The sequence below is a fragment of the Dermochelys coriacea genome, chromosome 6 (genome assembly GCF_009764565.3).
Source record: "Dermochelys coriacea isolate rDerCor1 chromosome 6, rDerCor1.pri.v4, whole genome shotgun sequence".
Taxonomy (NCBI): Eukaryota; Metazoa; Chordata; order Testudines; family Dermochelyidae; genus Dermochelys; species Dermochelys coriacea.
The window spans coordinates 114,486,831-114,513,021 of NC_050073.1; the positions used below are offsets into that span (position 1 = coordinate 114,486,831).

Here is a 26,191-nt window from a genome sequence, read left to right on the forward strand (position 1 = left end):
GATTAGACAAACACCTTTTAGGATGTTCTAGGTATATTGGGCCTGCCTCAGAGCAAGGGACTGGAGTGCATGACCTCTTGAGGTCCCTTCCAGCCCTACATTTCCATGATTCTGTGATTCTATCTGAGGAAGCAGTGACTTTGAAAATGACTAGAGGTCATGGTGGATAATCAGCAGAACATGTGATCTCAGTGTAACTCTGTGGCCAAAAGAGCAAATGTGATGCTTGGATGCATACAAAGGGGAATCTCAATTAGGAATAGAGAGTTTTATATCTATTTGTCACTTGTGTGATTTTTTTACTGGAATACTATGTTCAGTTGTGGTGTCCGCAATTCAAGAAGAATGTTGGTAAATTGGAATGGGTTCAGAGAAGAGTCCTGAGAATAATTAAAGGATTGGAAAACATGCCTTATAGTGGTAGACAAAAGGAGCTCAAACTATTTATCTTAACAAAGAGATGATTAAGGGGTGACTTGATCACAGTCTATAAGTTTTTGCATGGGGAATAAATATTTGATAATGGGCTTTCCTTGTTGCAGAGAAAGGTATAACATGATCCAATGGTTGGAGGTTGAAGCTAGCCAATTCAGACCAGAAATAATACATAAGTTTTTAACTGTGAGAGTAATTAACAAATTACAGAGGGTTATATTGGATTTTCTATCACTGGTCATTTTGAACTCGAGTTTGGATTTTTTTTTTTTAGAGAGATGCTCTAGTTCAAAATGAATTATTTGAGGTAAATTCTGTGGCCTGGATTATATAGGTCAGATTAGATTAACATAATGGTACTTTCTAGCCTTGGAATCTATGAAAGCTTGATATGAGAATGTCTTTCTGATGTTCAGTCTAAATAGTCTGTCTTAATTTTATATCAGTGCTGTTAGTTATAGCCCATTTTACTAGAGTAAGTTTTCTTTCCTTGGTGTTTATGCTCCTGAAATATTTGTAGTGTTTTGGCAAGGCAGTTCTCCCCCTCACAATCCAGTTGTCTCCTTGTCAGGTGTCTGTAATGTGCCTGTGTCGGTATATTCCCCTTTTCATTTTTATTGTTTTCTTAACTTGCTTCAGTTTGTCTGTATCTTTCTGACAAAACTTGAATGAACACTGTTTAAGGTGTGGTCATACTACATCCTTACAGAAAAGAACTATTCACCTCTCTTCTTGTGATGCTTCTTTGTATGTAGTCCCAAATTGCATTGGGCTTTTTTGCTGCGATATTGCATTGCCAGCTCATGTTTCATTTGGTATTCACAAATTATTTCCGCATTATTGCTTTTCAGGTTTTCTCTCCTATTAAATACCTGTGCTTGGAATTTTTTCTCAGATGTATTAATTGATGGTTTTCCAATCTGATTCTCACTTTATTTTCTGCCCATGTAAGGCATTTGCTTAGATTATCTTGTGTTATTTCTGGCCTCTCTGCTGCTCAAAATTCCTCCCAATTAAACATCATCTAGAGACGTCATTAATATGCTCTTTTACTATTTTTAAATCATTAATGAGGATGTTAATGAATGGGTCTAATGTTAGTCCCTGAAGTACCTCACTAATCACCTCTTTCCAGTCTGAAACATTGCCATTTATTTTTACATTTGTTGTAGTCTTTCAGCCAGTATTCATTTTCAGGGCCTCTACCTGACCAAAACAATTCAAATTAATTTTAAGAGTAGGATTTTGATGGAAGATTCAGTGGGATTTTATTTCTAATGCTGGTATGGAAGAAATTGTCTTGATGCAATGAAAATATAAATTAAAACAGTGTCATATTCATTGGCTGTAAAATTTATTTTGGTTTCATGTACTGCTTTTGCACTTTGAATCTTAGTTTTATATTTAAACAATACAGTTGTCCAAAGTAAAATATGTACTAGTAGATTGCGGTTTTATCTTTATATATCATCATGAGAACAAAATGTGATGTCTTTTTATAGGTTCAGCTATTTGAATCACACGCCTGTGTTTTAACTCTATAATCTGTAATCCTCTATGTTTTAATCTACTTCATTTTTACTGAACTACAGCTTGGGGATAGGGGAGAATATATTATAATAGGTATAATTTAAAGGAATAAAGGTTCTGAGGATTAGAAATGGAATTAGCCAGCATCACTGGAACTTCATTAATTTCAAACAGAAGAAATAAAGCCTCGGGTTAAGTAGAGCACTTAAACACTGGTGATGTTTTAGTTACTGTGGAAGAGATTTAAATACAAATCAGGTTTTTCTTCAGCATTTCACATCTGATAAATTGAATTAACCTTTTACTCAACCTGCTAATTTTAAACATTTAACTATTGTTATTTAAATTAGTGAGTTACACTTATCATATTCTGTGGGAGAACAGAATTAAGGAAGGGTGGCTGATCTGCTTTTAGTTAGTGTATAAAGTGGAACTAGAGCTGTGATGGTTTACCTAAAAAGGGCAAAAATGTACTATTCTGTGGCAGAGAACTCTTATTCAACAGTATGACCTGTGGTAGGTATCACTATAAGAATTTCTTAACAGTGCGCACTTACGATTAAATTAAATTTGTGTACTAGCTTAGAACTAATGTTTAGAGGAGCAAATTTGAATTTCTGGCCTCTCTAATGTGGAGTCTATCCATACCAGAGATTGTCTGGTTTTGCCTGTTTGCTTTATTGACTTACTGGAAAAATGGAGAGGAAAATCTGTATTTTTATTTAAATAAAAATTGTCTGTAGTCTATGTAGCAGTGGTGGGCAACCTGCGGCCCCTCAGGGTAATCTGATTGCAGCTGCGAGACACTTTGCTGATGTTGACTATCTGCAGACATGGCTCCCCCCAGCTCCCTGTGGCCACGGTTTGCTGTCCCAGCTTTCCGCAGCTCCCATTTGCCGTGAACAGTGAACCACGGCACTGGGAGCTGCAGGGGGCCGTGCCCATGGACGGTCAATGTCAACGAAATGTCTCTCAGCCCGCAATCAGATTATCCTTATGGGCCGCAGCTTGCCCACCACTGCTATATACGGTCCCTTATCCATAAAAGTCAGCCAAAATTGATAGTGCTGCCAGGATGATGCATTCCTATGAATTTAGTACATTATTAACTTTGTTGATGGGAGAAAATTGAGAGCACCAGTCATAGAGAATCAACACTAAACATTTCAGAATAAGATTTTTTTTTTAAATTGATTTGTTTTATTTTAAACTAAGATTTCTGTAGGACAGTTTCAGATATAGTAATTCATAGCTTTTATTACTAGCTGATTAATTACTTCCTGAAAAGTCAAAGTATTAATACTTCATAGATTCTTTTAAAAAAATGTAGCACTTGTTTTCACATGTTTTGGTAAGTGACAGCAACCCTAGACTGTTGTGAAATAAAGTAAAATTTATAAAATATGTTGCTAAACTTTAGGCAAGTTTAATTGTTCATCTGATATCACAAGATAGCCAATACTGTTTGGTATTGGAAATTGATTAGTGATCTGTTAACAAGCATTGCTAAGTAGCAAACTGACAGATATTACATTTCTTATGATTTTCATAGGCTTAATTCAAACTACAAACTGATGTACAGCATACAGATTTCTGATTGAAGACCACTAGTAACACAGCATAATTGTTAAGGAGACATGGCTTCTAAAAACTTATTTTGGGGGGCGTAATTCGTGTGCTAGCCACAGGTGTTTTCTGCACAGATTTCAATAGATATCACACATTTGTGTAATAGTATGTACATATTTGGGTAATAGTAAACTTTTCAAAATTCTGCAAAGAGATGTAAATTGAAATAAAGCTTACACAGTTATGTAATTTAATAAAACAAATTTCTACACATTCTGCAGGATACTTTTCCTTATAAAACTTTTTTATACAATTTCTAGATGAGGAAATAACTAAGGCTTTGTATTTGAGAGTTTGTACCGTTCCTTAAAGGACATGCAAAAGTAGTCTTCCAAGGTGTTAGCTGCACAGCTTAAATTCACACTGTGCATTCTGTATTCCTAAATCATGTGCTATGAAGCAGTAATTGCATGGAGGTAATGATACTCAACTGTCATTATAGAGTATCTGCGGAAAATTCTGCTAGTCTGCATTTGTAGGTGGATACTAAATGTAGCTTAGAGGTTGGTAGATGCTATCTGGACCAAAATGGATTGGAAATATTAAGCAGCTGTGTTCCTAAGACCTTTTAGTAACGGGAAGAAACAGAGGAAAAAAAGTAACAAAACGAGTTATTTTGATTTTTAAATATGTACTTACAAAGATTTTGCTGGCTGGGATTTGATTTTCATGCTGTGTTTGAAATATTTGTGTAAAATTTAAAAAATTTTTCCCCTTGAGCTGAAGAAAAATCACTCACCTATGTTGCATTGTATTGGATAAGCACCATCAGCTTCTGCAGAATTTAAACGTTCATTTAAAAAGTTTCTATTCCTTAGGGTTGTGAAAATAACCTTCCAAACATAAACAAAATTTAAACCAATGCAATTCTGTCTTCTGATGTCTGCAGGAAGATAGCTCCAGTGCATCTGGGCTACTCATATCTTTCCCAAGATACAAAAGAATGAAAATTGATCTGCAGTCTTGTCAATTTTCAGTTCTGCTATTGGGAGCGCTATGGGTAGCAGTCAGACCGACAAGAATTTGATCCATTTCACAATACTATAGGTGAGAGCACTATAAGTAGTGGAGTTGGGCATTGGAATTGTTCACTAAGGATTGGACCCCAAATTTATGATTGCATTGATGCAAAGACTGAGAGAGGAGATATGCATCCCACCTTCACTATCCTGAGATTTCAGAGTAGCAGCCGTGTTAGTCTGTATTCGCAAAAAGAAAAGGAGGACTTGTGGCACCTTAGAGACGAACAAATTTATTAGAGCATAAGCTTTCGTGAGCTACAGCTCACTTCATCGGTTGCATTTGGTGGAAAAAACGGAGGAGAGATTTATATACACACACACAGAGAACATGAAACAATGGGTTTATCATACACACTGTAAGGAGAGTGATCACTTAAGATAAGCCATCACCAGCAGCAGGGGGGGAAAGGAGGAAAACCTTTCATGGTGACAAGCAAGGTAGGCTAATTCCAGCAGTTAACAAGAATATACTGATATTCTTGTTAACTGCTGGAATTAGCCTACCTTGCTTGTCACCATGAAAGGTTTTCCTCCTTTCCCCCCCTGCTGCTGGTGATGGCTTATCTTAAGTGATCACTCTCCTTACAGTGTGTATGATAAACCCAATGTTTCATGTTCTCTGTGTGTGTGTATATACATCTCTCCTCTGTTTTTTCCACCAAATGCATCCGATGAAGTGAGCTGTAGCTCACGAAAGCTTATGCTCTAATAAATTTGTTAGTCTCTAAGGTGCCACAAGTAATCCTTTTTCTTTTTATCCTGAGATTAGTTCAGTCGCTGGTGAAGATTAGAGTGGCACTGGGAGATGCTCTAATTTATTCCCTTTTTGTAAAGCCAACGTATTTGTAGACATTCTCTAGCTCCATCGTTCCGGTTCCCAGAATTCCTCATGCATTGTGGGCTGCAGGAAGGATGCATAGAATGAGTTACTTCAACTGTTTCTTTTTCTTTCAGGATGCGTTAGGGCTATTTTACAGTCCATTTGCTCTAGCATAGCTAGAAATAGAGAAAAGGAATTAGGAAGCCCCTTTCCTCACAGAGTGCAAGTGCAGGAGGCACTATAGCAGTCCATAATAGTAGTTCAAGCAGAGACCATGGACCTGCGTTTATTTCTGGGTGCAGTTCCCTATATGACAGTTTTATAGGTATCTTAGAGACTGTCTTTGTTTCAGGGCATTATCCTGATCATTGAGATCTAATGTGATGCTTGAGCTTACAGTCCCTAGATTTGTACATCTGTGGGGCTGAGCATTTTCACTGGAGAGCCCTGGACATTTGAACTAGCTCGTTTTCAGGTTGGTTGGAGTTTTCGTTAGGGTCTGTCTCTTGTATATTTTTTTATTTTGTGCATCTGAAGTCTGTTAGGTACAATATAAAGTGAAAAATAAAACTTTCTTTATGTGCCATCTATTCTTCACTCATTATAGCCAGAGCTATAATACTGACAGGCAAGAGAGTCCATTAATAGAATCCACATTAAAACTATTCTTGCCCCTGTCCCACTTACTCACAAAGGTCAATTGCATGATCATTTCATTATGGTTGACTGCCAGTGAAGCTAAAAACTTTAATCCCATACAGATTTTAACATAATGAAGCAAAATTTTTTCTAATGCAAGCATAGAAATAGCAAATGAGTCTATGAAGCAAATTATGCTATATCCTAGAATCCAGATGTGACTATAGGCAGGGTTGGCAGCACTGCCTATTATTAAGATTTCTTGACACTTCCCATTATACAGCCCTGTTTTAAGTTGCTTATAACTTTGCCAAACCTCAACTGTTTCGACTGAAATACTCCATGTAGCAGTTTGTCTACTTCAGGCTGATTTTTTCTGGAAAATTTCAGCCAAAATGGTTTAGCAGTTTTCAAGGCTAGGGAAAAATACATTATTTTGCCCATGTTAAAAAAAAAAAATTCTTTTGACCTTTTCTTGAAATGCTCCTAGGCTTTGGAGTAAGGACTTGGGATGGGTGGCCTTTTGTCAGAATGTACCTTTTGCTATCCTTGTGAAAATCTGCCCAAAGTCACTTGAGTTATAAACAATTGAAAACCTGCAAAATGCAATTTATCAGACTTAGAGTTTAACAGCTAAAATCTCAGATGCTTCTGTCATCTCTGATCATACTTGAGTCTCTCAGAGCTCCTAGTGCTGACTAGACTGCATGCATCATCCCCACAGAGTGACTGAGCATGCTCCATCCCCACACATCTAAAAGTGACAGGACTACATGTGGGGCATCCCTGTAGAGCAGGGGTGGCCAACCTGAGCCTGAGAAGGAGCCAGAATTTACCAATGTACATTGTTGAAGAGCCACAGTAATATGTCAGCAGCCCCTGATCAGCCCCCCCCCCCACCGCCCGCTCCCAGCAACTCCCACTCACCGGCAGCCCTGCTGATCGGAGCCTCCCTCTCCCTCCCTGCACCTCCTGATCAGCTTTTTCATAGCATGCAGGAGGTTTTGGGGGAGGGGAAGAAGGAGGAGCAACGAGGGCATGGAAGGCTCAGGGGAGGGGGTGGGAAGGGGTGGCGTGGGGGCAGGGACTGTGGCAGAGCCAGGGGTTGAGCAGTGAGTATCCCCGGCACACTGGAAAGTTGGGGCCTGTAGCTCCAGCCCCGGAGTCAGTGCCTATACAAGGAGTCGCATATTAACTTCTGAAGAGCCACATTTGACTCTGGAGCCACAGATTGGCCACCTCTGCTATAGATCAACTGAGCATATTCCATCCCTTCACGGCTCCTGCATAGGGCGGTGATTTTACTGCTGTATACAACATTAGTGAGATCAGTACTGTGCACAGTTCTGGTATCCAGATTTTAAAAAGGATGTTTAAAAGTTGGAGCTGATGCAGAGAAAAGCCTCAGAAAATTATTTGCGAGCTGGAGAAAATGCCTAACAATGAGAGATTTAAAAAGATCAATCTGTTCAGTTTACCAAAAAGAAGATTGAGAGGTGACCTGATTATAGTGTATATGTACCTTCATCAAGAAAAAAAAATCTGATCCTAAAAGGCTCTTTAACCTAATGAATAAAGGCGTAACAAGAATTAGTGCCTGGAATCTGAAGCTAGACAAATTCAGATTAGAAATTAGCACAATTTTTTAACAGTGAGGATGATTAACCATTGGAACAAGTTGCCAAGGGGAGTGGTGGATTCTCTATATCTTGAGGTCTTCATATCAAGAATGGATACCTTTCTGGAAGGCATTCTTTTGTCAAACACAAGTTATTAAGATCGATATAAGGGTAACTGAGTTAAATGTAATGATCTGTGATATACAGGCAGTCAGGTTAGGTGATGTTAGTCCCTTCTGGCCTTAAACTGTATGATCTGTAGGACCAGGCCTCATTTGTTGCAGAAGATGGAAGGTATGTAATGAATGAGGCAGGTGACTGCAGAAAGAGAAGGAAGGGTCTCATGGTTAAGACAGGTTTCAGAGTAACAGCTGTGTTAGTCTGTATCCACAAAAAGAAAAGGAGGACTTGTGGCACCTTAGAGACGAACAAATTTATTTGAGCATAAGCTTTCGTGAGCTATAGCTCACTTCATTGGATGCATTCAGTGGAAAATACAGTGGGGAGATTTATATACAGAGAGAACATGAAACAATGGGTGTTACCATACACACTGTAACGAGAGTGATCAGGTAAGGTGAGCTATTACCAGCAGGAGAGCGGCAGGGGAGGGGGGAATAATCAAGTAGTGATTGTAGTGATAATCAAGGTGGGCCATTACCAGCAGTTGACAAGAACATCTGAGGAACAGCCGGGGGGGGAAGGGGGAGGGAATGAACATGGGGAAATAGTTTTACTTTGTGTAATGCCCATCCACTCCCAGTCTTTATTCAAGCCTAAGTTAATTGTATCCAGTTTGCAAATTAATTCCAATTCAGCAGTCTCTCTTTGGAATCTGCTTTTGAAGTTTTTTTGTTGAAGAATTGCCACTTTTAGGTCTGTAATCAAGTGACCAAAGAGATTGAAGTGGACCCAGGGAAAAGAAGCCCTTAAGGAATTCCACCATGATTTCAACAATTTCCAGCCCACCATCAACCTCAGCCTGGACCAGTCCACACAAGAGATCCACTTCCTGGACACTACAGTGCTAATAAGCGATGGTCACATAAAAACCCCCCTATACTGGAAAATTTACTGACCGCTATGCTTACCTACATGCCTCTAGCTTTCATCCAGACCAAACCACACGATCCATTGTCTACAGCCAAGCTCTACGATACAACCGCATTTGCTCCAACCCCTCAGACAGAGATAAACACCTACAAGATCTCTATCAAGCGTTCTTACAACTACAATACCCACCTGCTGAAGTGAAGAAACAGATTGACAGAGCCAGAAGAGTACCCAGAAGTCACCTACTACAGGACAGGCCCAACAAAGAAAATAACAGAACGCCAGTAGCCATTACCTTCAGCCCCCAACTAAAACCTCTCGAACGCAGTATCAAGGATCTATCCTGAAGGACGACCCATCATTCTCACAGATCTTGGGAGACAGGCCAGTCCTTGCTAACAGACAGCCCCCCAACCTGAAGCACATACTCACCAGCAACCACACACCACACAATAGAACCACTAACCCAGGAACTTATCCTTGCAATAAAGCCCGTTGCCAACTGTGTCCACATATCTATTCAGGGGACACCATCATAGGGCCTAATCACATCAGCCACGCTATCAGAGGCTCGTTCACCTGCACATCTACCAATGTGATATATGCCATCATGTGCCAGCAATGCCCACCTGCCATGTACATAGGTCAAACTGGACAGTCTCTACGTAAAAGAATAAATGGACAGAAATCAGAGGTCAAGAATTATAACATTCAAAAACCAGTCGGAGAACACTTCAATCTCTTTGGTCACTCGATTACAGACCTAAAAGTGGCAATTCTTGAATGAAAAAACTTCCAAAACAGACTCCAATGAGAGACTGCTGGAATTAATTTGCAAACTGGATACAATTAACTGAGGCTTGAATAAAGACTGGGAGTGGATGGGTCATTACACAAAGTAAAACTATTTCCCCATGTTTATTCCCTCCCCCCCCCCCCCCCCGCTGTTCCTCAGACGTTCTTGTCAACTCCTGGAAATGCTCCCCGCGCGCTCCTGCTGATAATAGCTCACCTTACCTGATCACTCTGTGTATGGTAACACCCACTGTTTCATGTTCTCTGTGTATATAAATCTCCCCACTGTATTTCCCACTGAATGCATCCGATGAAGTGAGCTGTAGCTCACGAAAGCTTATGCTCAAATAAATTTGTTAGTCTCTAAGGTGCCACAAGTGCTTCTTTTCTTTTTATGGTTAAGACAGTTGAATGTTGCCCTGGAGAACTTGATTCTCTCCCTGCCTCGGCCACAGAATTCTTGTGATGCTAATCAAGTCACTTAAACCTTACTCTTCAGAGGTGGTCACTAATTGTGTGTTCTTCATTTATTTGGTGCCCAGCTTGAGTCACTGGGGCCTGATTTGTAGAAGAGCTGAGCACTCTCAACTGCAATTGAAGTCAGTGGGAACTGTGTTTGAACATATACATTGCTATATAATGCTGAGTTCTCTGAAAAATTTGTCCTAGGCATCTCAAATTGGACAGCCAAACTTAGTGGATACTTTTGACCTTAATCTCTCTGTGTCTCCGTTTCCTACCTGTAAAATGGGGATAATACTACTGCCTCACCTCACAGCGATTTTTATAAAAACTATTAATTGATTGTGAAGCACTCTTGTACTATAGTGATGAGTGCCACATAAAAGCTCAGAAAATTAATAATTCTGTCTTCATAGTAATGTTTGAATGGAGGGAAATGAATATGACATGATACCACATGTTGAATAGAGTAACACTGAAATAATGGAATTTGCATTTTCTCAAAATCACAAAACAGTCTCAAGGAACAATAACTAGATTTTTTTTTTTTAAAGCCTTTGGTTAATATGTTGAGAGCACTTAGTGAAACTCAGGTTTCTGGCCTTCTGTATATAGGGCCATGTATTCCAATGGTTTGTATGCTGCAGAGCAAAGAAAATTATTGTAATTAACTATATGTTTAGCGTAAAAAGCCAAGTTTTAGCCCAAAACCTTCTACTGTAGTACAACAGAACATTGATGAAACACCATTACTACAGTAGGAAAGGTAGTGCAGTCTGTAGAAAAGTGGAAACGAATAATATGAAAGCCTTAAGTTGGATTATAGTCACAAAAAGCAAGTTATGAAAAATACACTAAATTAGTACTGCCCGGGAAAGCAGATTATACCAGGGTAGTACATAATGTAAACATGGCTTTCCATGCAGATAAGGCACCAAACCTCTTGGAGATACAGTTTTCATTACAGATTGAAGTGGCTCAAAAAGTATACATCCAGTTACAAATGTGGTGGACTGTGGTGGTATTCAGCTTCCCAAATCTATTAAGTGCCACTTCACACAGCCAGGACATGTAGATATGTGCTAAACTATCTGTGCTTTGCTACAGCATGGTTTTCTCACTGACCCTGTGTTACAATATGTAATTACTGACTGTGGTAATAACACATCTTTTCATTAATTGCTGCCCAATCATTTTCTGTGACTTTATTTTTTTCTGACAAAGTGTCTTAAAACTGTAGCAGACCAAGCAAATGATCATTAAAAGGTAAGTAAACAAGCTACCCTCACAAAAATGAAAACACAGTCTTAGAGACACTGATGAGATGTTGAAAAGTCGGTGTCATATAATTCTGCTAGTTACAAATACCTTAAGTGTTGCTTTCTAATTTTGACGTACAGTGTACTAACTAGGAGATGCGATCAACAATGCGCTAGCAAATCCTGACCTCTTAGGGCCTTCAAATATGCTTTAATATGAGTAATGAATTGTTGAGAGGAAGTTTGTTGGCATATCTTGTGGCTGATGGGTCTCCCATTTTCTGAAAATGCAGAATTGTAACTCAGTTCTGTCTTTCTAAAAGAAAACTTTGGAGAAATTCTGTTTTTTAAAAGTTTTTAAAAAGTAATACGTAAAATAGTCAAAGCAAAAGAAAAACTGAATTGCTCAACAAGTAAATGCCTTTTATGTAAACAATACTCTATTTTAAAAGCTTGTCAGAGGATAAAGATTCTTACTCATGCTTAGTTGCTATTGGTTGCATGATGCTGTCAGCCTTGTGGCTAACAATACAAAGGCATTAATTAGTAACATCACAATTCATGTCCTTTCATGTTTTGTTGCTTAACCAGCTTGTTGAACACTGCCTGTGCATAAATCAAAGTATATGTAATTCAGGAATGAAATTTTATATTGTTCACAAGTGTTACTGTGCAGTAATCAAGTGGGTTGGGATTATACACACAATGAAAATGTTTATTGCATGTTTACATCATAAACACTTGAGTGAAGTTGGAGGTGGTAGTTCAAACATGCCTGAGAGCAGCTTAGAACCATGGTTGTGTTTCTTCTTTTGCTTGAAGTGTAAGGAACTAGAGGAGGTAGGCAGAAATATCAATCTGTCTGAGTCTATGCATGAGCATCTGAGTAAAGATCAGCAATGCCATTTTTTAACTTCCAAAGTACAAAACTTGTCTATATATAAATATATTTATTAGAATTATTTTCTTATAATAATATTGTCATTGTTTTTAAATATGGTATTTGAAATAGAATGCAAATGTTTTATTGTAAAATATCTTATTTTTAGTTACTTGGATTTCTGAAAAATCAAACAACTTGGAAAGGCAAATAAGATACAATATGAACAAAAAAGGAAAGAAAATAGCATCATTTCTGGATTTTCTCCCTAAGTCTTTGCCTTTAATATAAAAAAAATATGAATGAGAATTTGTTATAAATCTGAAGTTTTGAGAATGTTTTCTCAAATGCTAGGGCACTACTTTGTGTAAATTATTTGTGACTTAGGCACTACAGTTTTCTAATTTCCAGTGAAATAATCTTGGCTTTTTTTTTCTTTGGGCAACCGTGTGGTAAAACATTGGAGAAAGCGTGAATGTCAATAAAATGGAGAGAGGAAAAAAGAAATGTCTGGAAGAATGAAAAAAGGAAATAGATTGGATTTACTGAAGAAGTCTTTCCATTTCCTTGTGTACATACAATGTGTCATCTCTCTAGAACGTAGACCCTTTGAGGCATGAACTCTGTCTTCATTTTTTTCTAAATTTGATATCATATTCCTGTCACTATATACATAACAAATGTAAATAAAATGCGTGGGGAGGAAGTTGATGCTGAGTATGACTAAAAGCGTGAATAATTTTGACTTTAATGATTGCTTAATTGAAAGGAATTATTTACCATCCTGTTTGTGTGAGCGGGGAATTGTTTTTGCTTTAGTCACCATTGAATTGTGAATGTAAATCAATATGTGTGTCTTACTATTACTTACACCTCCACCTGATGCACACATTCACAGGCGATGCAGTTCACACAAACATTGGTATATTGTTTACTACAGTACCTTAGTAAACTGAGACTGGGACAGTATCTATGCTGCTGATGCAAGGAATGTGAATTTCCTTAAAGAGGGGAGGCAGGAAACAGTATATGAACTGTATAAAAGAGTATAAGAACACTTCTTACATATTGAACTGTAGCTTCCCTAAACTTTAAAAATACTGAAGTATTAAAAAAAATCTAAAGCAATTTTTCAAAAAGTAGGTAGTCATTTGGTGTTAAATTCACATCACATTAGTTTTTATTCCACTTGAAGTTTCTGTATAGTTTCTGTTTGGTATCTCTTATATTTTTAATAGGAATATTTTGAATATTGGCTCTGTCTGAGATTCTTCTTCTTCGAGTGCTTGCTCATGTTGATTCCATTTTAGGTGTGCACACACCCACATGTGCTGCCATTGGAGATTTTTGCCTCAGTGGAATCCGTAGGGTCGGCTGTTTTGCCCCCTTGAGTGCAGTGCTCACGCATTGGTATATCAGGCGCCGCCAGCCCTACGCCCTCTCATTTCCTTCTTACTGCCAATGGTGGTTAGTTAGGGCCTTGTAAATAGTTGTTATAGTTAAGTTAGTTAGAAGTTAGAGTCCCATTGGGGACTTCGCCCCAGGTGGGGCATGCCCCCAGCCCCGGGTTTAAGCCCTGCATGGACTGTAACAGGCCGATGCCTGTAAATGACACCCTCAGCAGCTGCCTCAGTGATTGGGGAAATCGCATGTGAAGGACAAGGGTTATATCTATAAAAATTTTCGACCCAGAAAGAGCATGATATTAATTTTGAGGGCTCCTCAAGGAGGCTGTCTTCCAACTGGCTTTTGAGCCGTCCTGACTGAACTCAACCCCTAGTACCTTGGCCTCTGTACACAGCACACCCTGGCACCGGGCTCTACCCAGCACCGCTCCCTGTCACCACAGGAAGTGGCAAAGGCTCCCTACAAGGGCAAGCCAGCCACCAAGATCCCCCCAGAGGGCAGTTGAGCACCACCGATTCCCTGAGCCAAGGCAGTGCTCTCCGTCTCTGCGCCGCAGATCTCCAGCGTCACAGCCCAGATCCTCCTGGGCTCACCCTCGATCACTGGCACAGTATTTGCGGTCGCCGCCATCCCAACGCGGATTGCATAGGGAGAGGGCTGGTCACCATATTTCTGGCACCCTTCCCCCTCCCACCAGTCAGCCTCTTGGTGCAGATCTCTGTCACCCGCCCCATGGGAGCGCCAGTCCGCTAAATGATTTTAAAGAACACCAGGCCCTGCTTCGATGGGTGGCTGAGAACTTGGGCCTGGAAGTGAAGGAGATGGCAGAGCAGGTGGATGCTTTGTTCAATGTCCTTTCAGCCTCCACCACTGCCCATGTTGCACTACCAGTGCATGATGGGGTCATGAAAATTGCCAAGGCCCTCTGGCAAACCCTGTCATCCATCCTTTCCACCTCCAAAAGGGCTGAAAAGTAGTATTTCATCCCAGCTAAAGGATTCTAATACCTATATACACACCCACCTCCGGGCTTGCTCTCATCTCTGTGACCATCGAGAAGGACAAGTGGGCACACCAGCTCAACTCCCAAAAATAGAGGCCAAAAGACTAGACCTTTTTGGGAGGAAAATTTAGTCAACAGCCAGCCTGCAATTCCAGGTGGTGAATCACCGGACTCTTGGGCAAGTACAATTTTAACTTATGGGACTCCCTCCGTACATTCAAGGAGTCCCTTCCCCAAGATTTGGCCCAGTAATTTGTCACCCTGATGCAGCAGGATACCACGGCAGCGAGGTGCTCTCTCGAAATGGAGTGGGATTTGGCTGACTAGGTGGCTAGGGTGGTTGCATTGGTTGTCATGAGGCTCATCTCCTGGCTTCAGACTGCTGGCCTGTCCCAAGAAATGCAGACCTCAGTCCAGGACCTCCCATTTGATGGGAATGGACTCTTTCCAGAGCAGATGGATGCGTGGCTGCATGGGTTGAAGGCCACTTGTGCTACCCTTAGCTCGCTGGGTATGCATACACCACAGTCTTCACGGAAGCAATTCCGGCCGCCCTCGCCGCCAAAGCCTTGGCAGCCTTGACAGGGGTCTGCACAGAAAAGGGATAGAGACACGAAGTTTAATCATCTCTGCCCCTCCTCCTCCCGCTCACCCGGGCAGCCTGGCTCAGCAAAGCATCTTGGGGGCCAGAAGTGCTCATTTTGAAGATGCGTTTGAGAGCAATGCCCCAGTCAGCTCCCCGGATCCACCTTGTTCGTTCTTTGACCATCTTCATCCCTACTGTTTTGGCCTGGTCGTGGGCTACCTCGGACCACTGGGTGCTAGAGATAATATCTTGGGGCTATCCCCTGCGATTCTTGGCTGCCCTCCCTCCCACCCCCTTCTTCCCCATCTTTCTTCAGGGTCCCATCTCACGAGCAGCTCCTCATTCAAGAGGTCAAGATCCTCCTGCACCTGGGGGTAGTGGAGGAGGTCCCTTGGGACATGAAAGGAAAGGGGTTCTATTTCCCCTACTTCTTAATCCTGAAAGCAAACTGGGGCCTCAGACCCATTCTGGACCTGCGTCGCCTCAACAAGTCTCTCAGGAAGTTGAAGTTTTCCATGGTCTCTCTGGCCTCTGTCATCCCCTCTCTGGATCCGGGAGACTGGTACGCTGCCCTCAGCTTGAAGGACGCTTATTTCCATATTTTCATATTCCAAGGTCACAGACATTTCCTCCATTCCTAGTGGCCAGACACCATTTTTAATTCATGGCTCTGCCCTTTGGTCTCTCGGCCCCAGGGGTGTTCACCAAATGTAACGGTGCCAGTGGCTGCTTACCTGAGATATCGAGGAGTCCAGGTCTTCCCGTATCTTGACTACTGGCTCATCAAGGGCAGGTCTTAGTAACAAGTGCAGAGGAGCCTTGATCTGGTGAGTTCCATCTGCTGAAACCTGGGCCTGTTAATAAACGAGAAAAAATCCACCTTTAAGGCCAGTCAAGTGAATAGAGTTCATTGGTGCAGTTCTCAACTTCATGCGAGCCAGAGCCTTCCTTCCGTAAGCACGTTTTCAGGCCATGTCAGACCTAATTTCCCATGTGAAGAACCACCTGCTTACCATGGCTCACACCTGCCTACAGTTTGTTGGCCACATGGCTTTATGTACATATGTGGTCAGTCATGCCTGACTCCATCTCTGGCCTCTGCAAGCATGGCTTGGGTCAGTCTACATTCCCAACAGGCTTAAACCGGGTAGTCAGGGTGGCAGTTCACATCCGGTTGTCCCTGGAATGGTGGTTGGATCCCGAGTCTGTGTTGGAGAGAGTTCCCTTTGTGACCCTGGCCCCATTGCTGACCCTGGTCTCCAATGCTTTGGACCTGGGCGAGCTCAGGGTTGATCTGGTCCTCCATATCAACATCAGGGAGCTCAGAGTGGTTCGCCTGGCTTGCGAGGCGTTCTTGCCCCACCTGAAGAGCAAGGTGGTGCAGGTCCTGACAGACAATACCGCAGCAATACATTATATCAACAGGAAGGGCAGAGCCAGGTTGTTGGCCCTTTGTCAAGAAGCTCTCCACCTTTGAGACTTTGGTGTGCGGCTTGCCATTCATCTGGTAGCCGTGCACCTACCCAGGACTAGGAACATATTAGCAAATCACCTCAGCAGGACCTTCTCGTCTCACCACGAGTGGTCACTCCATCCAGAGGCAGTCAGTATAATCTTTCAGAGGTGGGGGACATCCCAGGTGGACCTGTTCCCGTCCAAGCAGAACAGGAAATGCCATGTGTTCTGTTTGATTTGGGGATGACCAGGGGCTCCCTGTCAGATGGGTTTCTAATCCCATCATCGGGGTCTCTGATATATGCCTTCCTGCCAGTGCTGTTGATTCACAGGGTCCTTGTGAAGATCAAGCAGGACAGGGCGAAGGTTGTCCTTAATACACTCTGTGTGGCCTCACCAGCACTGGTTTGGCACGCTGCTGAACCTTTCAGTAGCCACCTTGCTGCAGCTACCCCTCTGTCCGGATCTGCTGTCCCAGAACCACAGCAGCCTTCTGCATCTGAACCTGGCGGCGGTATACTTGACAGCATGGCTACTGCATGGCTAAACACGGATGAACAGGAATGCTTGGCCCGGGTTCAGCTGGTCTTGTTGGGTAGCAGGAAACCCTGCACCAGAGCAGCTTACCTGGCCAAATGGAAAAGGTTCACGTGTTGGGCCTTGGAACGGCATATCCAGGCCTCCCTTCAGGAGATCCTGGATTATCTTCTGCACTTCAAACTTCAAGATTTGTCCCTGTCATCGATCAGGGTCCACCTGGCCGCTATTTCAGCTTTCCACCCTCTGTTCCAAGGCAGGTTGGTCTTCACTCACGATATGATGACCTGGTTGAAAGGTCTGGAGCATCTCTACCCGCACATCCAGGATCCTGTCCCTTCCTGGGACCTGAATCTCATGCTGTCGAGACTCACGGGCCCCCCACTTCGAGCCCCTGGCTTCCCGGCTCTCTCCTGCTTCTTTCCTGTAAGGTTTCGTTCCTAGTTGTGATAACGTTGACCCGCAGGGTGTTCGAGATTAGGGCGCTTACTTCAGAACCTTTCTATATGGTATTCTTCGAGGATAAAGTCCAGCTGCGAATGTACCCGGCATTTCTGCCCAAGGTCATTTCCCAGTTTCATACTGGCCAGGACATATACTTATCTGTCTTCTTTTCAAAGTCTCATACATCAGGTGAAGAATGCAGGCTGCATGTTCTGGACGTCAGGAGGGTACTGGCCTTTTACATAGACGGGACAAAGCTGTTCTGTAAGTCGACGCAGTTGTTCTTTGCAGTGGCAGACAGAATGAAGGGTCACCTAGTGTCTACTCAAAGAATTTTTTCCTGGATCACTGCCTGCATCTGCTACTGCTATGAGCTGGCAAATGTGCCTCCGCCAGCAGTCCTGACAGTGCACTCGACCACAGCACAGCCATCATCAGTGGCCTTCCTGGAACAGGTTCCAATCCAAGAGATCTGTAGAGTTGCTACCCGGTCGTCTGTCCACACGTTTGCATCTCATTATGCGCTTACTCAGCAAGCTTGAGACAATGCTGGTTTTGGCAGAACAGTGCTGCAAGCTGCACAATGGTGAGCTCCAAGCCCACCTCCAAGGAAACTGCTTGTGAATCAGCTAGAATGGAATGGACATGAGCAAGCACTCGAAGAAAAAAGTTACCCACCTTTTCGTAACTGTTCTTCGAGATGGGTTGCTCATGTGCATTCCATTACCTGCCCTCCTGCCCCTCTGTTGGAGTTGCCGGCAAGAAGGAACTGAAAGGGTGTAGGGACGGTGGCACTTGATATACTGATGCATGAGTGCGGCACTCAATGGCGCACAACAGCTGACCCTACGGATACCGCTAAGACAAAAATCTGCGACCACGCACGTGGGCACACATGCACCCAGAACAGAATAGACATTAGCAACACATCTTGAAGAATAACTGTTACAAAACGGTGGGTAACTATTTTTTTTGCCAGTTTCTTCTAACCCTATGGGTCTGTGATTCTGTGTTTTCATTGTTGACTGATGTTGCCTAAAAAATGTGGTAAAGAAGTAGATCCGAGAAGATTTGGTGCAATGGGTAGGGTGGCTTTGTTTTTAAAAATAATTGTTGGAGTTTGAGTAATTTTTTAATTGTTTACATTATAACTGAAAATTTTTTTGCTGTACACAGAAGCCTGACATAAGGAGCTAGGCTCATGCAGCCTGATTGGGGGTAGAGTAGGGCATGTGGAATGTGGAGGGAGCTAGGTGCACACATACCTGATTGATAGAGGATTGGCAGATTTAAGATTGATTGTGCCTGTGTGTCCATAAAACCTTCTCTCAGGAGTCGCACCTTTCTGTCTGATTTGATCTTTCAGCAGAGGAGGTTCGTGTGCAGCTGCTGACACGCAATGACATCTCACCCAAGGAAGCTAGCCTTCTGTTGCTAGCTTTAACCTCTCTTTTATATTCAACCCTTTTACCAAGCTACTCTCTTGCAGCACAACCAACTTCTACATCAGATATCTACAACTCCTAGCATTGGGGTGAAAAATAATCTGGTAAATGGCTATAGTGGAATGACAAAGGGAGAGAAGAGTTAAGGTTGGGATGCATGTCTGTGATATTCAGTCATTGTGGTAGTGGTAAGGTGTGTGCTTGAGAGTAGAAGCCTTCTGTCTGTGTGAGGTGTGATTTGTGTAGCAACGTGTGTGTGAGAATTTTTATTGGTTTGTATTGCTGTCAGTGTAATTTGAATTTTTCAGTGCATGGCCCTGATCCTGAAATATTTTGCTTATGTGGACTTCTGCTTCTGCACAAACACACAGGCACTGAAGATCTATCTCCATCCAAACAAATATTGTTTCTGAGCTGTAAAGCCCTTTGTTCTTCAAATTTGGTGGTCCACTAAATCTACTGTGCTAATACATAAAGTACGGTATGTTATTGAAAATAAGCCAGTACTTCCTACAGCCTGGATTAGTATTTATGTTTGGAAGTACATAAATAAATAAATGGAAGTTCTGCAGTTAAAGAACAAAGAATGGCCATACTGGGTCAGACCAAAGGTCCAACTAGCCCAGTATCCTGTCTTCCAACAGTGGCCAATGCCAGGTGCCCCAGAGGGAATGAACAGAACAGGTAATCATCAAGTGATCATCCCGTCGCCCATTCCCAGCTTCTCGCAAACAGAGGCTAGGGACACCATCCCTGTCCATCCTGGCTAATAGCATGTATTACATCCATGTATTAACAATATTAATAAAAAAAGACTGATGCTTATCTTAAAAAGAAAACAATTCAATTGAAATTTCATATGCCACATCTCAGCCCAGCATAGAATATTTTTGGGAGGTTTGGAAATCATTAGAAAAGAAGTTTGCTGTGATTCCTTTAAAAAAATAAGTGTCCCTGTCATTAATTGTATGGCTTGTTATAACTCCAAAATGGCTTCTCTCACAGATTCCCCAAATGTTTAGAGGTGGGTGGTATTGTTTTGCTTTATATTTTGGTACCCCTCCAAAAAACAAAAGAGCTTTTGATTGGGTGTGCCCCTCCCCCACACTACATTAATGGGGGGAAAGGGTTAACTAGGAGCTCATTAGAGTAATGATAAAGAAGACGCGGGAGAGCCATTGATGAGAAAAATTAAGAGAAAGTGCTTGCCCAGCCAGGGGCTCAGGATGTGAGGCAGAACAGGAAAGCTCTGCTACTCAAGAGACTTAGTAAGGTAAGGACAGTTAGTTTTTATTCCCCTATTTAAAACAAGTTTTTAACCATTCATTGCTTGGTATTGCATAATTTTTGCACCAGGTTGGAAAAAGCACTCATCTTGAATTCCTGTACATTGGGCAAGGTAAAACAACAAACACTCATTGTCCCCAAAACAAGAATAACAAAAGAAAAAGAAAAACAAAAATTTTGTCCACAGTTGTGTTCTGTGAAGTAGCAGGATGTGATATTTTAGTTGGTGTCTTTCATTCCTGTTTCTTGTGACCACAGCTGTACAGAACTATATAAAGAGCTATGTCTAAAGTTATTTATATTTATTAATATTAAGAAAATAAATGTCTTGCTAACTGAAGTGTGTGTGTGAAAGGGGTCATGAAGGGCTGGGAATGGTATGGATTAGGGGTAGGGGACTGAATGGGATGGAGTTGTGCCATCCAGTCTTGGGTGGGGAAAATAGAAGTGCCTCGTATTTAGCACTCACATTAGAGCAGCTTTTTTCCTTTTGGACAAAGAGAAAAACAAAGGGATTCCCTTTTCAGCAGTGTAGCAAAACAAACCAACACAAAAATGCCTGGCTCCTTTGCTTCAGGATAATTAGTTCCAAGTTCTTTCCTGTCCACATGAGAAAGTGCAGCTCCTTCTTACCAGATGCTATGTTCTCCAACATAAATCCCGTTCTTCTTATGGCTGCCTCTTAATGATCCACAGCTGAAGCCCCTTCCCTCCAGGTTTGGCAGCTCATGCAGTCTCTTTATGGGGTGGAACATGATCTCTTCTTTCTCTTCAGTGAAGAATTTTAATCCCTTCACTGTTTAACTGGATTAAGGGTAAATACTCTGTCAAAAGGCTCTGCCTGTAATTTTAAGAAATATTTAGAACCTCTTTTAGTTATAGTCAGATTAAAAAAAAATGCTCGGGAACAACACCTGTGTTGGTAAATGTATAGAAAATAATGCTCTAAAAGCTTATATTATTTAAGAAAAAGTTCATTTATTTTTTAATGAGCTATTGATCTCTAGCATATTCAGATTTCTAGACGGAGCCTATATGTATATTAAGTGATCTTGCTCTTTGGTTAGTAAAACTTAATCATATTCTTCTAAGATGCCAATTTTTCTGATTTTTGTATTTATATCATTATATTTAATAAGTATTGTTTTTTAAATTATCCAAATTAATATTTGAATTTGTCCTTCTAATAGTACAAGAAAGCATTACAGTGATTTTCAGATTGCTTATTTGGATTGTTCAGTTATACAATTCTGATTTGTGTTGTTCGCCTTTCTCAGTGGCTATTCTCCTCCAGGTTTCAGAGTAGCAGCCGTGTTAGTCTGTATTCGCAAAAAGAAAAGGAGTACTTGTGGCACCTTAGAGACTAACAAATTTATTAGAGCATAAGCTTTCGTGAGCTACAGCTCACTTCATCGGATGCATTTGGTGGAAAAAAAAAAAAAATCTCACCCAGCTAGTCTTTCCTGGTTGTGATCTGTTTTTCAGTTGATGCCTACTCACCCTTGTGGTAGGAACCTGTGTTTCCTGATACTCAAGAGGGAAACAGAGTTACCTCTTTAATAGTTAGGAGGAAATACTCTGACACTTCAGCTTGTGTCTCCAGTAAGAAGTGGTTGAGAACCATGGAGGCTTTCTGAGCTGTCTAAAACGTTGCTTTGTAAATTTTGTGGACTTTGCTGATATTATGAAGACAGCTTGCTCATGTCAAGTATGTAAGAAAGATATTTTTGTACCAAGGCACCTCTTACAGAATGGTTCCATTGCCTGTTTTGTGTTTTCAGGAGTGCGCTCTTCAGTTTTCAGAAATCTTAGTTTTTACAGGTTTGTTTATACCTCTTCTAGAATGGCTCCTTTTAAGTTCACTTTTTTGTATAGGTAGTCCTGGATATTTCTGTCTAGATAGTTCCATGGTAAGGGAATTGTTGGTGGATGGGTGAAAAATTGTGGTTGATTTTGTAGCTACAGTGATCTAATATTTTAATTTAACTGATATATTCCTTTACAACCTTAAATGTATGAAACGTTTGTCTTGGAATGTCATTACTTGAAGAAAAATAAAAATATTGATAAGAAAAGTTGTTGTAGAGTATTATACAGGAGAACTCAGCTAATTTGCATTAATGTTGAGGAAACCAGTTGGGATTTACTGAATTTTGCAGTTGAGCCAGTAAAGGTGAAAGTTACCTCAGTTTCAGAAAGCCCAAATAATCAGGTGAAGTGCATAGGAATTGGTGAGATGAAATCCACTCATCCCTAAACTAGGCTCCATGGCATGGGATAGCACTGCAGCAGCCTGTTCTCTATAGTTTTTAGTGGAATAGTGTCCACAATCCCCCGTGCTATTTATGTGGGATAGTAAGGCAGTGGATTAGTGTAAGTTTAGAACCCATTGCTTCTTTGCTGACCCACCCTGTCCTCACCATTGGCTGATGAGACCACTACCTGTGCCAATGGGTGGGTGGTGTCAAGGCCACCAGCACATGGGTCCACTGCTGCAGCCTGATTATAGGATGTCGGTGAGGTAGAGTGCCTTGTGTGTGATCTCTGCGCCAGGATGAACTTCAATCCAATGAAAGTAACAAAATATATAATTTAAAAAGTACTCTGCTCATACTGTGTTAGTAAATGTTATATATTTTATAAAAACAATGAAGCTTACACATGAGACCTCCAGAATGTTCTTTTTTGAATGTCTGCTACCAAAGTTGGGAGTTCCATTTTTTTTTAAAATGTGCAAATAATGTGTGTAGATAATTGTTGTTGGTACTGGATTATCTGGACCTGGTGTTTTCTGAGCTTCATGGTGGGCTGAAGAATGCATGTTACCCATATTCCCACATTGAATTTAGTTCTGGATTTACTGTAGACAACAAGAATGTGCTGTGGTATAAATGCTTCTTTGACCTGTGCACTGTAGGTGCAAAGACACTTTTGTTAAAATGGCTCTTGTAACATTATTCGTATTAGTTCACCATCAGTATATTTGTATAACCTCATTTACTGAGCAGCACATTTAGACTTACCCCTTTAACATGTATAAACATAAAATGAAATGCAGATTTTCCTGCCAGATGGGTTTCTTTTCCACTTGTTTCTTTGGGAGAGTGCACCACTGATCAGATGGTTCCTTCCCATGATTAGTGAACAGCTGGCTTATTGCCAGTTAGACTCTAATGGTAAAGTCCTGTTTCCATTGATTGTAATGGCAGTACTCCCATTCACTCCAGTGGGGACAGAGTTTCAACCCAGAGGTGTGTCTACATTGCAATATGTGTGTGTGTGTGTGTGTGTGTGTGTGTGTTCATTCTGAACTTGAGTTAGCGAACGCTGGTTAAAATAGTGAAGATAAGGCAAAACAGTTTAGGTGCTGGAGTTGAAGCCTATAGGGAAGCCTGGAGTTGAACTCGAGCTGCTAACCCAAGTTAAAACCTGAGTTGCCTTGTGTTTGCTGATATTTTAACGCAGGTTAACTAACCTAAGTTAAAAACATACTTTTTTTTTGTAGTATAGACATACCCAAAGACTTTTGCTGCAACCAAAGTATGGATAATGGTGAATTCTCTGAGCATTATCAGTGAGTGATGTCTGCCTTACATCAGGTTGACCATCTTTGTATGAAAGCGACTCTGCTGATGGTTAATTTGAGATGAACTGGAGAGGGTGGCAGTTTTAGTGTAACATTTGATAGCTGGATAAAGGGTGGTTTGTTTGTTTTTTGATCTTTGTGTATATGTAATGTTTGAAAACAGCAGTTTATTCTGGTTGGTATTTATTTAAACAGTCTTCTGGGCTCAGGCTCCCAACATCTGGGAATTTTATCAGTAATTATGACAAGGACTCTTAACTGGACTGCTGTTGGCTTAGGTTTTTGAAGTTTACTCCCAAGGGAATTCCGTGCCACTGAGCAATACAGAATCTGTGCAGAAATTAATGTTCTGCACAGAATTTCCTTTTCCCCCCAGAGAAATGGGCTTCAGAGCTGCTGGCTGCATTTGGGGGATGCTGGATGCAGCAGAGCTCAACTTGCAAATAGAAGACGCCACCAGGGAGAGGGAGGGAGGGTTCTGGGCAGCTGCAGTTCCCAGCACATGCTGAAGGGAGGAGACAGCATGCAGGAAACTCCACACAAGCTGGGGACCCAGCATCAGGCTGTTTCTCCCTCTGTATCCCTGGGCTCTGGAAGTGTAGGAGTTATGGGTGTCTGGGTTGGCGTGTGCCCCACAGGGGGAAGGGAGAGGCGGTGTGAGTGTCTGGGCTGTAGGGGCACAGCTAGGCTCTGGCAGGGAGGGGGTGCGGTTGTCTGGGGGGAGGGGTGCCCTATAGCTGGGGGCAGCAGGTGTTGGTGTCTGGCCCCCCCAGCTTGGCTCTGTGGGGTAGAGGGCAGAGAAGCAGAAACTGGGTAGTTGTAGGGGTTTCTTTAACTCTTTACTCCTGGGGGAATATTTTTTGTACCTGTATTGTTACAGACATAGTTGCTGACAGGTATTTTGAAATAAATTACCAAAATAATTGAAACTAGTGTGATTTATATAGTGTTGTTTTTGACAAATAAAATATGCAGAAATTTTTCAGAATTTTTAATTTTTTCGTGCAGAATTTCCCCAGAAGTAGAAGTTGCATCTCTTTCTATAATCAGTTGGCCCTTATTAAAGTAGTGTAATGGCACTATAATATTAATTTGATAATATGTAAACTTATCCCCATTTACTGGTTAGCAGTGCCAGCTAATGGTTCTGGTTCTGTTGCCTAGCACACAGTTGACATTAATACACCTCTACCCTGATATAATGCAGTCCTATATAATGCGGATTCAGATATAATGTGGTAAAGCAGCGCTTCTAGGAGTGGGGCTGCTTTACCTCGTTATATCAGAATTCTTGTTTCTGCAAGCGGGTCCTCTGCGCCCCCCCTCCCCTTGCTGTGGCCCCCTGCCCCAGCTCACCTCCGCTCCGCACACGAGTGCGCCGCAGCTCTGCTTCTCCTCCCTCCCAGGCTTGCCGTGCCAATCAGCTGATTGGCGCGGTAAGCCTGGGAGGGGGGAAAAGTGGAGCTGCAGCGCGCTCGTGGGAGGAGGCGGAGCGGAGGTGAGCTGGGGCAGGGCGCAGAGGAACCGTTCCCTGCCCCAGCTCACCTCCGCTCCACCTCCTCTCCTGAGTGTGCCGCCGCTGCTCCGCTTCTTCTCCTTCCCCCCTTCCAGGCATCCCATGCCAAACAGCTGATTAGCGCGGCAAGCCTGGAAGGGAGGGAGAAGCGGAGCCGTGACGGCAGATTCAGGGGAGGAGGCAAAGTGGAGGTGAGCTGGGGCGGGGAGCGTTTCCTCTCCCTACCCCGATATAACGCGGTCTCACCTATAAGACGGTAAGATTTTTTTTTTTGGTTCCTGAGGGCCGGTTTATTTCAGGGTAGAGGTGTAATACTAATCTAAGTTGTATTAGGTTTGCAAAGCAAGACCCCTACTGTGTGGCTCTGAGTGATGTCTGTAGCTATATAGTAAGAGTTGGTTGGCATTTGCTGCATCTACATTTGTGTAGTTTCTAGTTGTCCGTAATGAAATAGCTTTTGCATTAATTAAGTTTAGTAGAATTTTTAAATCATTAAAACATGCAGGGAAAATTGCAAATGCAACATTAGAATTTGTGAATTAAAATATTATAGAATATTGAAGTCAAATTGCAGCATGACCCAGTAATACAGTTACTGACTTGGAACAGAAACATGCTATAATGAACTTCGCTACCCCTGCCAAGATGCAATGATTATGGCATATGCTTATTTTCACAGTAATATTTGTAGCTTTTACGGACATACAAAGATAGGCAGGCATGTGTGCGCGCATGGAGTACTAGTAACTAGGGAGTACAGCATAGATGGACTTGACAAGTTA

General features: G+C 41.8%; 1 protein-coding gene across 14 annotated transcripts in view; it reads left to right on the top strand.

The window, feature by feature from the left end:
* The window catches only part of PPP2R5E (protein phosphatase 2 regulatory subunit B'epsilon), a 101,150-nt gene that overhangs the window by 24,409 nt on the left and 50,550 nt on the right, over positions 1–26,191 (top strand). The gene's annotated exons all lie outside the window — the stretch shown is intronic.